At 47.7% G+C, this 18,141-nt stretch overlaps 1 long non-coding RNA gene across 1 annotated transcript; it reads left to right on the top strand.

Annotated features, from left to right (window-relative positions):
• The first annotated feature begins 11,609 nt into the window (after nt 1–11,609).
• On the top strand, nt 11,610–17,342 carry LOC130889157 (uncharacterized). Its single transcript, XR_009058495.1, has 3 exons — nt 11,610–11,662; nt 14,996–15,050; nt 17,005–17,342. It is a non-coding gene; the product is annotated as an uncharacterized LOC130889157 (long non-coding RNA).
• Nucleotides 17,343–18,141: the final 799 nt, after the last annotated feature.

Genomic DNA, 18,141 nt, shown 5'->3' with positions numbered 1-18,141 from the left:
CTCACTACCTGGAAGATCTCATCATGGCTAAAGACAGGAACTCCTGTGATTTTCAGGGGCCTCTTCTTGTTCAACTTTGCTGAATGATTTTTTTTTTTTGTCTCTGTCCTGTTCTAGACAGTGTGTTTAATGACTCTTGGAGAGATATAGTCACAGAATCTTTCCTTTTCTCTTAATTGAAAATCCATCTATTTTGGGTAACCAGTGTTTCTTTTTCTGCCTGCACGCCATTGTGTTTTTGTACAGAGTGGTTTGCCAAGAAGGGGCGTGGAGCGATTCAAATAACCACTGTACTAGGAAAGAAGATTGTCCCCTAGGCCTCCTCCAGTGACACTTAGCAGTAGGCAAGCAGGCAGGCTAAGTATATCTGCAGAAATCTCCAGACACGTTTGGGCGGTCTGCTCTGTTGTTAAACCATGTCAGTGCCGTGTCCTGTCCTTTTCTGTTCCGAGAACAGTATCGCTCTATGAAGTGGACCCCTAAATCCCATCTAATGTGCTGAATGTCCAAAACAGGCTATCTCAAATAGGGCAGCGGGGAGACTGGGGAGAGACTAGGCTGATAATGTACTTAACGTACAAGCATTAGGACCTGAGTTCAATCTCAGCGTCCACTGAAAACCCAGGCATGGTGGCCTGGGCTTGTAATGCTGGTCCTGGAGAAGCAGGGACGGGCAGATCCTCAGATACAATGGAGAGACTTGTCTCAAGAAACAAAGTGGACAGGAGGCTGAGAGAGGGCCATGAGGCTGACTTTGAGCCTACACACACGTCAAGTCCCTTATGGGGGAGGGAAGACCAAGTGACAAAGGTCAATGGGAAACTGTCCCCGCAGCTGGAGTTTAGTGATGACCAACCTCAGAAGGCTGGACGTGTAAGACATTCATTTCTCAGGCCCATTTTCCGCAACTACGCTGACCTGTCCCAAGACCCTGAATGTTGTGTGTAGCATTCCTGTCAATCACCTTGACTCCAAAAGGTGTGTTGTAGCATCTGTACACAGGGTGACCTGAAAGATGATTGCCCTGTTAAGAAGCCAAGCCTCGCTTCAGAATCTGCCATCAAAGGCTCTTGGGGCTCCCCACCAAGCCTTGAGGAGCTTCTCCCCAATTTTTATTGGAGTAGCACTGAGAAGCCAGCAGCTGCCCATCAACAATGAGTCAGGGAGGAAGCCAGCGCCTGGGCTCTTCATTAGCACGGCACCAGAATGGTGGCCCTGAGAACCCTTCCTTGGGGACCAATGTCACATCCCCCCACCCCTGCCTCAGGGGATGATGGCTCTGCCGCCTGCTGCTCAGGCTTGTAGCTACCTTCCAAATGAAGACCTCGGGGGTCCCCGCCACCCCTCTTTACTCCACTAAGGCGGCTGAATGGGACCCCACCTTTTCTTCATGGGTCATACAGTTTCAGTTGATAAGTTTACAAGACGTATTCTATTTTTAATGGACATGTATCCATTCTTAAATGATGTTTAAACAGATTTGTTTTTGCCTCTTTTCCAGCTGCCGTCTCTGTTATCTGACCCTTGCTCCATGCTCCCTTTTCAAACGTTCAGGCTTTCTTCTGACTGTGGCCTGAAAACTCGGATGGCTGGATCTTGGTATGGCGGTGTGTAAGCTGAGTTAGGGCCGAGGGTTCCCACCCTCCCCTCCTCCGTGGCCTCGCCTTAGCTGGCAATAGTTAAGTGCTTGGTTCTTATCAACACTACTCTAGCTCTACAGAGGTTTTTTTTCCTGAATATTCAGGTGCCTGCAGCTAACTGAGGAGTCCCTCTGTGTGCTGGCAAACAGAACTTTTCTAGGTTGGAGCAAAGCCTTTCTGTCTTTTATTTGATGCCATCTTTTAGGATATTGGAGAAAATAACTCCAGCTTCGACTCTGAGCTCGGAGCACTTCCGGGGGAGGACACACAAAGCTGGTATTATTTGTCTCGTCAAATGCTCTCATTTTTCGCTAACCTCTGGGCATATTCACAGATATTTTTAAAGAATGCTTTCATGGATTCCTATCTACACCGGAGAACTGGAAACCAAGCCTGCTTTCCTGCTCACCTGCCTTGTAAAGGCATCTGTCCAGTTTATATTCAAAACGGGAAGAGAAAACAAAAGCCGCTTGGCCACAGGAGCGACTGTTCCAGGCTCGAAAGTCATGGTGACGTTTGATGGAATTGGAAACCCTTCTATTTTCTTCAAAGCATCTTTCCTTTGTAGAACTCTAAGGACTGTGAGGGTGTTATAACTGCAGGACAGCCTAACGGAGGGATGGGGCAGTCAGTGTTTCCAGTTCCCCAGTCAGAGGAGCATAAAGGCTCCAGCGCAAGAACTGGTGGTCACGTGGGAAGATAAGGAGTGGGGTCACCAATGCCAGCCTTCAGGGGAGAACACAGGGCCAGGTCACACACTAGGGTAGAAGACGGGAGGAAAATGGAACAGAGTCCTCAGGTATTCCTGAAGTCATCTGGCTAATCTCCTGTCCAGAGACGCAGTTCCTCCTTTCTGGGGTAACACTCGAAGCCTGGAAGCAGTGTTTACACAACAGAAACGCCATGAATAAGCTACACATTTCCAGGAAGTCTGTGTGGTCAAGCCTAAACCGGGAGAGAGCCCGGCTCTGTTGCCACCTGTGACTCAAACTCTGGCTTCACCTGTCACACGGAGGAGGGTGGGGTTGTTTGTTTTGTAAAATTCCTGAAACTTTTTATGGAGACATTCTCCCAAAGGAGCATGTTTACCCCCAGCCATTAGCTGCAGGGTTGCTATAATAGGGTGCCACACAATGCGCCCCCGTGTCTGAGCTCTGTGTCCTGGCACCCAGTTACCGAGCTTCGGGCAAGGGGGCTGGAGGTTAAAATACACAGACACACACAGACAGAGACAGCAACACGGGTCATCCTTGAATTCCCCAAGAATGCCCCCTTTATTGTGTTCAGGGGCAGATTATATAGAGATAGCCACGCCCCAGCCAAACCCACCAGAAACCACTCTCCTGCCATCAGGAACTCCTGAAGGTCTCGTGCTCAGAGCAGCTGTAGGCACTCAGATCAGGGGATTACAAGAAATTCAGGATCTGGGGTCTCACTGCTCCCAACAGGGTCACCATGTCATACAGCTGCTTACATGGTAAACAAGACGGTTGAGGTGTGACAGCTCATCGCCTCTGTCAGCTTGACTGGGCAGAGGACCCCCTAGAAGGCATTCTGCCGTACATGTCTGTGACATGTTTCCAGAGAGGTCTAAAGGAACGTGGGTGGCACCACCCTGTAAGCTGGGGTGCCTGGCTGAATAACAAAGAGGAAAGGAGAGAGCAGGTTGAGTAGCATCAGTCTTCCTGTCTTGCTGCTTGACTGTGGATGCAGTGTGCCAAGCACCCCGCATTCCGGCTGCCATGACTGTATTCCTCAAGCTCTGAGCAAAACTAAATCCTTCCTTCCTGAAGTTGCTTTCGTCAGGTAGAAAAGTAATAACACCTAAGGATTAAAAATGGACTAGCAAGTCTTTGCAGGAGATGCGTTTGAGGCTTAACCTTCCAAAGGACCAACTGAGCGTGCTTCATGTGCGTGTGCGCATGCTCACTTGCCCGCTCTCTGCCCCATGTGAGGCAAAGCCAGTGCTCGATGCCAGTGTGCCTTGCTCTCTCCTCACAGGTGGTACCACTTCACAGGTGTGACCTGCCTATGACAGGGATGCCTAGGAGCGCTCCAGGTGATCTGGGTACTGTTCCAAAATACACTTTCTATGGAGCATATGGGCTCAGGTGGGTTCCCTGTGTGCGCATGCGCACGCTCGTTCTTGCCACATTTCATTCTGCCCTAGGAAGACAAAAACTGATTGATGGCGATGGCACCCGTCCTTAAGCCCAGACTTGGGAGTCTGAGGTGAGAGGTAGCCAGAGCTACTTAGTAAGACCTTGTTCAAACAAACAAAATTAAAATTTAAAAACATAAGTCCCAGCTTAGGAAGGTGTCTGCATGTTATGGATATACTAAGTGGTACCGAGTCCTTGTGAGATGGAACTCTGTTGGACCTGAGAACGGACAACTGATTGACTAATCCACCAAACAAGATTGAAGGTCTGGGTGTGTAACTCGGTGTTAATATACTTGCCTAGCTGTGTGCAGAGCGGAGTCTGATTCCCAACAGCACAAAGACAGAAAATAAGAAGACAGGAGAGGCGCACCCATCAACAGGTCCCTGGAACAATCTGGACGAATGGAGAGAACTGGTTCCTGCATGCTATCCTCTGCCCGCCATACACATGATGTGGTATGTGAGTGTGTGTGTGCATGCACACACACAAATATATATGTGTGTATATACTTTTTTTTTTTTTTAAAGAAGAAAGGAGCTAAAGACAAACTGTCACAGAACCTGAGTTAGTACTGGCTAATAGTGCTGTGTTTCAACTTGTTCTCAAGTCTGGCTGCCTTTACTATTTGCGTAGCCACAGCAGAAACTCCGTGTCCCTCTGAGCTTTGAATGCCCTGGGATGACTTTGCAGTTAGACAACTACAAAACAGAAGACGAAAGTCATCCACACAGAGGAACAAAATTCCAAAATTCCTAGGGCACTTTCCTTGTATTTTCCAAACACCATGGCATGAGGACTCGCTAGACTTTTCTCATCCTCCTCTTCCCTCCATTGTCCCCCGCAAGCCAGACACTCCCTGAGAGCTTACAGTTCTGCTCCCACCAGAACTCGACTCACCAGCCCCCTTAGCGTCTCCTTGCACACCTTTCTGAAGTCTCCAGCAGGAAAGCCCCAAATTAGTTCAGCCAGATGTCAGAGGGCAGAAGAGAGCTGACAGGCCAGGGATGAGTTCTCTTTAGCAGGGGAGGGGAGGTTGAGAATAGATGTCGATTATGATATAATAATTCCTGATATTACCCAGGTGTTTTAGGATGGGAAAGGAAAGCTTACACCTGCTGAGCCACTACCCTCTGACAGGGTAGCTGCCGTGCTCCGCTCCTGTACTCAGCACACAGACCCATGGGGACCTTAGTTCTTTCGCCATGAGAAAATGAGATCTGGGCGGATGAAGCGGACACAAGGACTGATAATCTCGACACGGCCACTGTCACTTCCAAGCCCATGTGCTTCTGGTAGGGCTCACACCGGAAATGAAGAAAGAATACAGGGTAAAAATCTTTATCAAGTGGCTGGCAAGAAGGCCCTGTGGATACAGCCTTGTCACAAAGCATAAGGATGGGATTTTAGATCGCCATTTAGATCGTCATAATCTATGTTTAAAACAAGCAGGGCTTGCAGGCTGGGCGCCAAGCAGACACAGGGGATCCATGAGGCAAGCTGGCTAGCTAGGCTGGCCAGAACCCGTAAGTTCCGGGTTCAGCAAGAACCTGCCTCCATAAATAAATTCATGATCAAAGAAGACAGTCAGAGTCAGCTTTGAGCCTCCGCAGGGCCACATGCACAGGTACTGCTCACACGTGAACTGACAACATATCACAGGATGGAATGTGAGGTAGAACAGAAAGCTGCACACTTCACGGTGACCAGGACATGAGAGAAGGGAGCAAGGGTGTCATTTCAGGTTTTAGAAACCTACACCAGGCCCAAAGTCTTTCTCTTCCTGTTGCCTATAGATTCAACATGTAGAACTCTCCACTATTTCTCCAGCACCATGTCTGTCTGCATGCCACCATGTTTCCTGCCATGATGATAATGGACTATACCTCTGAACTGTAAGCCAGCCCCAGTTAAATGTTTTCCTTTATAAGAGTTGCCACGGTCACAGTGTCTCTTCACAGCAACAGAAGAAGGACTAAGACAAGGGCCCACTCCCCACTAACCTACAACTCCCTCTAGGCTGTTCACTTACTCGTCCAGCTCAAGTGTGTTGAACACTTTCCACATAGAGGATTGGTGCTATCTAGGCCTTGATAAAGAACACTGGGTTCCCCTTTCCTCAAGGGATTAACTTTTGTGGGGGTCATGCTAATGTTAAATTTAACCTCCCCAATACACCATCAGGCAGTGCTACTATCCCCATTTTATAGATGAAGAAACTGACATTTAGTCTGTGGTGCAGATGGTGGGGTTGGGAAGGGGGCAGTTAGTGGGAGATTTAAGAAATGAGGTTTCAATTGGATGGTCAGGAAGACATTCCCTTTGGGTGTTGTGTCTCCATCGCCTGGTGCTGGTCTGAGAAACACAGAGTACCCTTGACAGATAGCATTTGTTCTCCAGCGACCATATGAATATATCCTATGTGAAGAAAAGAAAAGTGCATTCTAGACACAGGGAATGTTGTGTATAGAAATCCAGACATATAAAACGACACTCTAGAAATGTCTGTTACTCTTTAAGCATGCAAGGCAAGAAATAACAGAAGGCAGAGTCCAGGATAAGAACACCCAAGCCTTGGACACCCAGCTAGGAAGGTAGGACTCTGTTCTGTACCAAAGGGGCACAGTTGGCAGCTTTTACAGAGGGGGAGAAGGATCTGGCTTCTGTTTGAGAGCTGTGGCTCCCAGGGAAAGCACAATTTAAAGACTGGCTTCACCAGGAAAGAAAGATGAACAGGGCAGGAATGTCCAGAGAGTTAGTACCAGAAGCTGTGTGGTCCAGATAAAAGAGGAGGCATCAATGGACAAACAGGAGAAAAGGCTCCAAAGCCCCACAGGCAGCACACTTGGCAGTGTTTGAGGGGTGAAATACCTGTGGAGGATGCCCACAGGGGTCATCTAGCTTAGGAGAAGATCAAGAAAGAGATGGATTGATACTGTGGAACAATGGTCTTGTAGCCTTTAAAGATTTGTCACTTGTATTTGTTTAATAAAACACTGATTAGTCAGTAGTCAGGCAGGAAGTATGGGGGGGGGGGCGACCAGAATAGGAGAATTCTGCAAAGAGGAAAGGTTCAGTCTGCAGTCATCAACCAGATGCAGAGGAAGCAAGAGGAGAATCCCTCACTGATATAAGGTACCAAGCCACGAGGCTAACACAGACAAGAATTATGGGTTAATGTAATATGCAAGAGCTAGCTAGAAAGATGCCTAAGCTATTGGCCAAACAGTATTGCAATTAATAGAGTTTCTGTGTGATTATTGGGAATGGGTGGCTGGGAATGAGCCGCCTCCGACTACAGATTGAGCTTGAAGATTGGGAGACAAACAGAGGTCAGAAGTGTAAGCATGTGGGTAAGAAATTCATGGAAACCGGAAGAAGGGCAGCTGGGGGGCCAAGGACACCGGGGATGTGTTGGGGTCTACATCCTGGCAGAGAAGGATGCCCCAGAGGAGGGGGTTGAGTTCTGAGCTCTGGGGCTTCGTGGACAAACACATACAGACTCGAAGGATGGTGTTGGAGTGAAATTTTCTAGTTTGATGTCTTGACTACGGCTCTCTTGGGAACATCTGTGTTCTTAGGAAACTGTTGGTGAACTTTTTAGCCATAAAAGCACCATGATGCCCATAACCGGTTGTCTTTCAGACGGTTCAGAAAAGAACAGATAACAGCTAAAGGAAGGAATAGGAAGGGGTGATATCACTGAAACGCTGAAACAATGGCTAAGAAGTTAAAAGCATTACCTGTTTTTCCAGAGGACCTGGGACAATTCCCAGCACTTGCATGGTGGCATACATCCATCTGTAACTCTAGTTTTAGGGGATCCAACACCCTCTTCTGACCTCCAAGGGCATCAGGCACACATGCGGTATACAGAGATACAGGTAGGCAAAACACTCAGACACATTAAAAAAAATTTTTTTTAATGTTCTAAGAAGTCCCACCAAGGAACAGCCACACAGGTCCATGCACGGGGTAAGACAAAATCCAGTAAAATTCGTGAGTTAGGGAATGAAGGGCTGTGACCTTTAAACTCACAGATCCCTGGGAATATGCCAAGGAAGTTGGGGAATGATTGTTCTAAACCATTGTGCCCAGGAAAGCCCTTGCTGGTTTTAGTGACTTGAGAAAACAGGACGAACAAGACTCACCGCACTAGTATGATTTAAGCAACCATAAAACTTTAGTGAGATTAGCTTGGCAAACAGCTCGTCGCAGATTTTCTCATGGGATTAGGAGAGAGCTGTTTTCACTGAGATCTGCTCTTTTTGGGAGCGGAATTGTCAAGCTAAAATGTATTTTTCTCTTTGAGTTCTGTACACAGGAGGTTGGAGCCAGGTATTCACTGAAAGTCGGCAGTGCTCCTGCGACTTCCCGGTCCTGTTTTCTCATAACCTGAAGAACAAAAGCGTGCTTTTCCTTAGAGCATCGGGGGTGGGAGAGGATTTCACAGGGAGGTGGATCACTGTGGAAAAACAAACTTTTAGAAGGGGACAGATCTGCTTTCTGTTCTATTCTCTCTCCTGGTCCTCAGACGCCACCAAACTGAAGGAGCAGGAGCTGCTGCTCTGCCCCACCGACACCTGGACGCGGTTCAGGATTGCCTTAAAGTGGATGGTACACTTACTAGAAAATTCCTATGTGGACCAAAGTCTGGCATGAGCCTGTCTCCTTCTCCCAGTCATGGAATTCATTATCCAGAACAGGCAGCCAGGAACAGTCAGTTAGCCAGAGCCCGGATCAGCTGGACCCCAGAGATGAACAGCCAAGCAGAGAGTTTCTGTTTTTCTGCCCCTGGAAGCCACTGTCTTGCTGAGTAGCTGGCCAGGTGTCCACATTCTTGGTAACCTAACAAGGCACGGTCAGTTAGTGTCTGTCTGTCTGTCTCTCTCTCTCCCCACACATACACAGAGAGAGCGCCCCTCACTTCTATCATCCTTGATCCCCTCCTTCACTTGGAATAGCCAACTCTGCCATTCTACGGTGAAGTTGAGGACACGTCTGTGAAATAGTTCTTCTCTGGCCTTCAGTCAGCAGGTAGCTGAGACTGGGTTCAAATGTCAGCAAAGTTAACAGATGAGAGATGGATTGTGAGAACAAGGACCGGAGCAGAGGAAGAGAGACCCAATCTGAGGGAAGGACAGGAGGCCCAAAGCCAACAGAAGAGGCAGCCTGATAAAGAGACACAGCAGCCTTTGGGGCCGGTGTGAACAAAAACCATTCATCCATTAGTCATCCAAATTAAGTTTTAATCCTTCAGTCAAAGCAGAAACAGAGTTAGGTGTATTGGTAAACGCCTGGACTCCTGGAACTTTGGAGGCTGAAGCTGGAGGAGTTCAAGCTCCAGTCTAGCCTGGGCTACTTAGGAAGATGTCTCAAGTGCAGATAAAAGCAGAGCCAAACTAACTGAAGTCCTAGGGCAGATGCAGAAGCAAGGTCCTTCCCTCTTCCTGAGGGAAGAGCAGGTGGGCAGCTCGGTACCCGCCCCCACTGGAGGGTGGTGCTCCCACTGGGGCAAGGCTCGCCAGTCTCCCCTGGGGTTCCCGCTCTCTCCACCCAGCCAAGTTCTCACCCCAGTTAAGCATCTCTCTTTCCTGCTCCCCATGGGTCTCAGCTGCCCCACAGCAATATGCTTCAGCAGGCGAAGATGCCTGCCACAAAGGACGATGACCCAAATTCAATCCCCAAAAGGTAGAAGGAAAGGAGCAACTCCTACAGACTGTCCCCTGACTGCCACATGCCTGCACGGTGACACCAGTGTGTGCACACATACACACATGCTAACAGCAAACAGTAATAATCTAACAAAATTAAATTTTTGAAAAAGGAAAAGAGAGGAGAATTTAAATAAGTTAGTCAAGAACTCCTGTGGTCGCCGGGTGGTGATGGAGCACACATTTAAACACAGCACTCAGGAGGCAGAGGCAGGAGGATCTCAGTGAGTTTGAGGCCAACCTGGTCTACAAGGAGAGTTCCAGGACAGCCAGGGCTGTTATACACAGAAACCATTTCAGAAAAACAAAACAAAACAAAACAAAAAACTAAAACAAAGTTCCTGTGTTCCCCTTTCTGAATGGAGATGGAGAAGGAGCGGATAGGGAGGGGAGTAGGTGGAAGATGGGAGGGGATGGGAGGAAAGGAGGGAGGGGAAAATGGTCGGTATGTAAAATAAGTGAAAGAAATGCTATTTAAATAAAATTAAAAAAAATCAGTTAACAACAACAACAACAAAGCCCTGTGGTATAATTCAGTTAGCGAGGTGCTTGCCTCACACACTCAGGAACTGGGCTTGTTGCAGGAGGTAGGTATGGTAGATGTGAACATCTGTAAACACTCAGGAGGAGGGAGCCGGAGGTTAGAAGTTCTATGTCATCCTGAGCTGCATAATAGCAAGTGGGTGGGGTCGGCCTGAAATGCATACGATCCCATCTCAAAAGCAGCAACAAAATAATTGGTCCATCCACAATGGACACTCAAATACCACTGGGTTCCTGTGGTGGTTTGAAAGAGAACAGCCCCCATAGGCTAACAAATGTGAATGTCTAGTCGTCAGGGAGTGGCACTACTTGAGAAGGGTTGGGAGGTGTGGCCTTATTGGAGGGAGTGTGTCACTGGGAATGGGCCTGGAGGTTTCAAAAGCCCAAGCCAGGCTCTCTTTTTCCCTGCTGCCAGTGGATCAGGATGTAGAGCTCTCGGCTCCTTCTCCAGCTCCATGTCTGTCTGGGTGCCACCATGCTCCCCATCGTGATAATGGGCTAAACCTCTAAACTGTAAGCCAGCCCCAATTAATGCTTTCCTTTAGAAGAATTGCCATGGTCATGGTGTCTCTTCACAGCAATAGAACACCGACTAAGACAATTCCATAACTAAAACTTCAGAAAGCAAACCTACTCCACAGTTGGTCAATATGCTTTTGGCCATAGTAGATAAATACGATTTCCTGCAGGTAACTAGGCTCTTACTACTACCATATCTTGGCTTTATTTTCTTCCTTTTTCACAGTTCTATGGCTTGAAGATGCTAGGTCTTGAACATATGGAGGCAAGAAACCTACTGGGCTACCTACATACCCAGTTCTACATACCCAGTTTTTTGATTTTTTGTCTTTTTTTTTTTTTTTTTTTGGAGACATTGTTCTTCTGTTTAACAATCCTGGCTGTCCTAGAACTTGCTTGATAGACCAGGCTGGCCTCCAACACGCTGAGATCTGCCTGCCTCTGCCTCCCAAGTGCTGGGATTAAAAGTGTGTACCACCACCACCCAGCCCCAGCTACACCCAGTTCTTAAATCCTGGATTTCTATATTTTTTTTATTAAAATTCTATGCAGTATTACTAACAAATTGCATATTAAAACAAAAGCCCCATTAGACTCCAATGTCTTGTAAATGGACCTCTGTTTTGAACACCATGATTACTCTAAAGAAACTTGTCCAGAGCTGTAGGTGTGACTTTGCAAATAAATATGTTTGCAACCCCATATATCTTATAGTCTATCGGTTAATTAAGTGTGTCCCTCTCCTGCCGCCAGCTGAGTGCTGCTGCCACTCCCCCCGCCCGATGGCCGTTTCTGCTAAGGCCTCTGAGTAAGCCGGGAGGTGATTTCAGGCCCAGGCTCACAGCTCTGTCACCGTGCAGCCGCTGTGGGCAAACCTGAAAAGCACTTACGCGGTGAATACTGACATGCCATCTTCCTACCGCTGAGCGTATGGCTCTGCTCTGCCAATATTCTGGCGTCTCCTCACCCTTCTCTCTCAGTCCTGGCCCTGTGAGGAGGCTGCCGCTGCGTGTGAGACTTGAGCGCTCAGCCTCTCCTTAATTGGGGCTTAAGGGAAGGATCGGCCTCACGGCCTCACGCCAGGGTGAGTGCGTTCTTCTTGCAGGATCTTTTCTTTTTCAAATGGCTTTCCGTGGTGCACTATTGCACCACGTTTTTGCTTCGGTTTTTAAATCACTGATTATATAATGGATCCCAGCTCTGTGCCTTCAAAATTGGTCTGTACTGTCAGAGACAAAGGGGAGGGCCCCCTGCTCCAGCATCTGGGGGCTGCAGGCGCTGTCTCTGGACCTGCCGCCCTCTACCAGGCCGGCTGATCTTGTGAAATCTCAGTCTGACATTTACTGCACCTTTCCAGGAAATGGGGTGGCAGAGGCTTCCCATGAAGGTGCCTTCACTTCTGCACCAAGAAGATTCCAGAATGTTCAAGTTTTTCTATTGTGTGAGGCAGCAGCTAGCTACCGTGTGTGTGTGTGTGTGTGTGTGTGTGTGTGTGTGTGTGCTACCTCTGTGGGGGAGGAGAGGTATGTGCTACCTCTGTGTGTGGGGGGAGGTATGTGCTACCTCTGGGGGGGGGAGGGGAGGTATGTGCTACCTCTGGGGGGGAGGGGAGGTATGTGCTACCTCTGGGGGGGGGAGGGGAGGTATGTGCTACCTCTGGGGGGGAGGGGAGGTATGTGCTACCTCTGGCTACCTCACTTGTTCCTTTTGCTTTTTTATTTTTATTTATTTATTTATTTATTTTGGTTTTTTCGAGACAGGGTTTCTCTGTGGTTTTGGAGCCTGTCCTGGAACTAGCTCTTGTAGACCAGGCTGGTCTCGAACTCACAGAGATCCGCCTGCCTCTGCCTCTCAAGTGCTGGGATTAAAGGCATGCGCCACCACCGCCCGGCTCTTTTGCTTTTTTAAAAATTACATGTTAATCTATTATTTGGTGTGTGCTGGGGACTTGGGGTGTGTCGCCGTGTATATTTGGGGGCAGGGGACAACTTGTTAGAGTCTATTCTCTCCTTCTTCCATGTAGGTCCCAAGACCTGAGCTCACGCCAGAGTTGGCCTCCAGCATCTTTACCTCCTGAACTCTTCCACTGGCCCGCCTCACTAACTGCTTTTCTTTCTTTCTTTTTCTTTTTGGTTTTTTGAGACAGGGTTTCTCTGTGTAACTTTGGCTGTCCCGGAACTCACTCTTTAGACCAGGCCGGCCTGAACTCACAGAGATCCTCCTGCTTCTGCTGGGATTAAGGGCATGAGCCACAGTGCTTAAAAGTCTGTGGTTTTGAGCCAGGTGTGGTGTCACAGGCCTTTAATTCCAGTCCTTGGGAGGCAGAGGCCTCCGTCTCTGTGAACTCGAGGTCACTCAGAGCTACGTCGTGAGATAGTCTCAAACAAATGAAGTCTGCAGCCAACTGTAGTGACATGTGTCTGGAAGTCCAGCGAGACAAGCTCTTGAGTTCTAGCTTGGGCTATATAGGAAAATTCTATTTCTAAAATGTAAACTATGTAGACTCTTCCTATCCTGGCTGCCCAGACCCAAATAATCACACAGAAAGTGTATTAATTACAGCACTGCTTGGCCTATTAGCTCAGGATTTTATCAACCAACTCTTACATCTTAAATTAACCCATTTCTATTAATCTGTGTATCACTACGAGGCTGTGGCTTACTGGATAAGGTTCTGGCATGTGTCTTCTGGCCAGCTACATGGCATCTCCCTTACTCCGCCTACTCTCTCTCAATAACTCTGGGTTTTGTGCCTGGCTTTACACTGCTAAGACATTGGCCGAGACAGCTTTAGTCATCAACTAAGAAAACCAACACATACACAGAAGGACATCCCACATCACTGAAAGCCAAGAGGTGGGGGTGTGGTTCAGAGGTTAAACATACTCAATAGTTCCCGCCTCCCCAAACATACAAAATTAAGGTTACCCTGTAAGCTGCAAGACTCCCAATGACAAGCAGATTACAGATAAACTCCTTTTAATATGAGTATGTATAGGACATATTCATGCAAATAGCTGATTTGTTGTTTGTCTAAAATTCATATTTACTGGAGTCCCTCTGATTTTGCTTGCTGACAGAGGCACTGGGACATGAGGGTCCCGTCCTCTGGGTCTGTCCTGCTAGGACTCCAAACAACACACCCTGCGAGAGGACTGGGGCACAGGAGGCAAACGAAAAATCTGAATCACACTTGGCCGTGTGTGTGTTTGCACGCTTGTGCCTGTGGGGTGTGCAGCTGTGCGTGTATTTGTGTGCTTGCTCCTGTGTGTGTATGTGTGCATTTCTGGGCTTGTTCAAGTATGTCCCTGTGTGCGGTATAGCATGTTTCTATATGTACAGGTGTGCACTCTCTCAGGTGATGGCAGAGGAGAGAGTGGTGTGTGTGGCCTACACACATGCGTACAGATGATTTCAGATGTGCACAGAAGTCAGAGGAGGACACTGTCAGCTCCTCCTCTGCCTTATCCCTTTGAGGCAGGGTCTCTACCTGAACTTCACGTTTTTTGGCTAGGCTGACTGCCAGCAAATCCCAGAGGTCTTTCTATCTCCCGTGTGGATTGTAGGCAGATGTGTGGGTCTACTCTTGTCTTGCTATGTGTGGACTTGGGGCGGCTTCTCAGGCCCTAAGAACTATCAGTACATGAGTTTCAACTGGCTCCTTAGTGTTTTGTTTTGTGAGTTTTTAAAAAAGCTGGGTTTTACTATGTAGCCCTGATTGACCTGGACTTTGCTATGTAGAACTCACAGAGATTAGCCTGCTTCTGCCTCCTAAGTGCTGGAATTGTGGGTGTGTGCCACCATGCCTGGCTATAGTGAGCCTTCCTAACCACTGAAATATCTCTCCAGCCCCAGCTTTTTGTTTTAATCTATTGGCAGAGAGCTTCATGATGTTCATGAGTACATATAAATCTTTCACTTAGAGAGCTGGGCTGCTCAAATCTATATAATCTCAAAACTTTAAATCCTCCAAGAGGAAGGCTGGAGGGCCAGGGGAGGTGGTGCTAGCTGGGGAAGGGCCACGGTGTGGTGCCTGCCTCTGGAGTCGCTGAGTCCCCACGGGAAATGTGACAACTTGGATTAAAGGCCTGCTAAGGTCTCCTTCAAAGCTAAAAGTTGTATGATTTGGTATTCAAAATGTCAGAAGCTTTCAAAATACATTATTTGAACAATGGTAGATGAAAAAAATTTCGAGAGCACTGTTTTTTTTAATTCTGCGAGTTCCTTCTCATCTGAGAAGAGTGCAGACGCCGTCGTCAGGGCTCCGTGGTAGATTAAAGACTGTGCAAACTTGTCACGTAATTAGGATCCAGGTACAAGACTTGCCTGTCAGATGTTCTAATAGAATGTTCTGTTTGTCTCTTGTTCCTCAACAACTATTGCAAGATCCAATATTCTAATTTAAGCTGTAACACAGGTCAAGTTATGCAGCAGACAGAAAGTGATCTTGGTGCAGGAAGACAGCCAAAACGGTAAGAAGGCTTCTCTTTTGTGGTGTAGTGCTGAGAATGGAGCTCGGGACTTTGGATGCTCTAGGCTATCCCCGAACTATCCCACACCGAGCTATCCCACACTGAGATATCCCACACTGAGCTATCCCACACTGAGATATCCCACACTGAGCTATCCCACACTGAGATATCCCACACTGAGATATCCCACACTGAGATATCCCACACTGAGATATCCCACACTGAGATATCCCACACTGAGATATCCCACACTGAGATATCCCACACTGAGATATCCCACCCCTGAGCTATCTCCAGCCATTTTTAAAAATTTGAGGCAGGGTCTCAGTTAAGTTGCTCTGTCTGGCCTTGGACTTGCTGTTGCCTGGGATTTTAGATCCTCCTGCCCCAGCTTCCTCAGTAGCTGAGATTACAGACCTTTGCCCCTCCCGTGGGAAAAAAAAACACTGTTACTCCAGTTTTGAAGTACGCGCTAATGGAAAAGAAGACCCTCATTGGCGTGATGGTGGCGCACACCTTTAATCCCAGCACCCGGGAGGCAGAGGCAGGCAAATCTCTGCGAGTTTGAGGCCAGCCTGTTCTATTCAGTGAGTTTCAGGACAGGCTCCCAAGCTACAAAGAAACCCTGTCTTGAAAAAATCAAAAAAGAAAAAAGGAAAAAAAAAAGACTCTCAGGTAAGTAGAGTGTCTAAACACCACCGCCACACACGCACACACACACACCCCACACACACCCCCCACACACACCATACACCACACACACCACACACACACCACACACACACCGCACACACCACACACACACCACACACACACCACACACACCACACACACCACACATACACACACCTCACACACCACACACACACCGCACACACCGTACACACACACCACACACACCACACACACACACACCACACACACATACACACACCACATACACACACACCACACACACACACCTCACACACCACACACACACACCACACACACCACACACACACCACACACACCTCACACACCACACACACACACCACACACACACACACACACCACACACACCACACACACACACACACACTACACAGAGCATCTTCTCGCTGCTGTTTATGGCCTCCAAATCTCCACATTTCATTTATTTTTGACTGCTTTTCTCTTTTGTTTTTTTAGGGTGTTTTTAAGATGAGGGCTTATGTAGCCTAAACTGGCCTTGAACTCACTCACAGGTAGCTGCAACTGATTTTAAACTCCTGACTCTCCTGCCTCCACTCCCAAGTGCAGAGATTACCAAGCCCAGCTCTCCAGGCTTCCTTTCTATCCTAGATTTTTGCTGTTTAAATGAATTTTAAAAACACTTTTTTTTTTTTTTTTTTTTTTTTTTTGGTTTTTTGAGACAGGGTTTCTCTGTGGTTTTGGAGCCTGTCCTGGAACTAGCTCTTGTAGACCAGGCTGGTCTCGAACTCACAGAGATCCGCCTGCCTCTGCCTCCCAAGTTCTGGGATTAAAGGTGTGCGCCACCACCGCCCGGCTTAAAAACACTTTTAATGGATTTTTCTTATCTGGGCTCCAAGAGCCAAAACACATATAACAAAAGCCCAATGCTAAACATTAGAAGCCTACTTTTGAGGTTTTGTTGGGAATTGAACTCAGGCTCCAGAAGGACAGCTGTTGTGTTAACTGCTGAGTAATCTCTACAGCCCCTCTAAGTTTCGGAGCCCAACTTCTACTTTCCTGTTAGAAATCCCTGCATGGATATCATACTCAAATGCATTCCTAATAAACTTCCCGCTATTTCCACCCTTCAGCCTACTTGGTTGACCCCTCCCCGCTTTCTTTGGCAACCAACATTATTAGCGAAAACTAGAAATCTGGTAATGGCTCTCAGTGGATACTAAGTTTGCTCAGCTCTGCTTCCCACACCTCCTCAGGTCACGACCCTTTTGTCCACTCCAGGGTTCCAGCAGAGCTGAGTCTTCCCACTCATTCCTTCCACAACGGGGCTCCTGTGATCCTGCTACGGTGCCCGTGCCTGCGTGGGAAGCCAGTCTAAGGACCTTCCCGTGTTGACCTCGCTTCTCACCCCAGCTGGCCACTCCCTTTCCATGGCTTTCCTCATCCTTTCCCGTTCATTCTCACTTCCCAGCAGGCCAGGACTGATCCCTCTGTGGAAAGGCCCCTCCTCCCTCAGTGTCTTCGTCAGGCCAGTCTCTCCGCACCCTTCTAGACCTGTTCCTGTCACTCTGGATGTTCTGTGTTGGTCTGAAAACCCTGCCTAGGAACAGCAACCTAGAACCTCGACAAGTTCCTCATGTACTGCCTTCGTGGAGGGGTTGCCCAGTCTCCACAGGCAAGCAGCCTCAGGCTACAGGCATCTGGGAGAGGAGGCTCCCTGGGACACCAGAAAATAAAAATAAAGAAAGAGGAGCTGTTGGGATTGTCTTCCCAACACTGGAGAAAGGGGACAGCAGGGGGTTATGACAATGTTGTAATGAAACCCATTCTTATTACGTATATTTATTATTCTGTATGGTTAATGTGCTAATAAAAGCACTATAAAAGTAAAATACTAATGACTTGATTTTGTCCACACTCCCAGAAGAACCTTGCTGGATACAGAATTTCAGCTTGGCTGTTTAAGTTTGCCTCTGGTTTTGTTCACGGGGTGCTGGCTGCTGAGCTTCCGCTGAGAGTCTGGTCAGTGACTATTTCTTTCTGGTACGGTTTTTGTTGTTGTTGTTACTGTTTTGCTTTGTTTTCAAAGTTCTTATTTGTTTTCGGTTTGTTAAATCTAACAATGATAGCTCTACTTTATTTTATTATTATGCAGCGACTTTCTTATTTTTCTTTTTCGGGACAGTCTCTTAAAACCCTTAAGCTCATAGCATAGCTGAGTATGACCTTGAACTCCTGATCCTCCAGCCTCATTTCCCAGGTGCTTGGGGGTCAAAGGATGCACCACCACACCCTACTTCTGAATAATTTAAAAAATTTTAAAATCACATTTTGAAGTTCATTTTGTGGGTGTGTGGGGTCCGACAGGGTGTGTGTGTGCTACAGGGGTATGCTGCATGAGAGGACAGCCATGGCTGC

Source organism: Chionomys nivalis, chromosome 17 (assembly GCF_950005125.1).
Source record: "Chionomys nivalis chromosome 17, mChiNiv1.1, whole genome shotgun sequence".
Lineage (NCBI taxonomy): Eukaryota > Metazoa > Chordata > Mammalia > Rodentia > Cricetidae > Chionomys > Chionomys nivalis.
The sequence above is the reverse complement of the archived record's forward strand: the minus strand, read 5'-3'. Positions and strand labels throughout refer to the sequence as shown.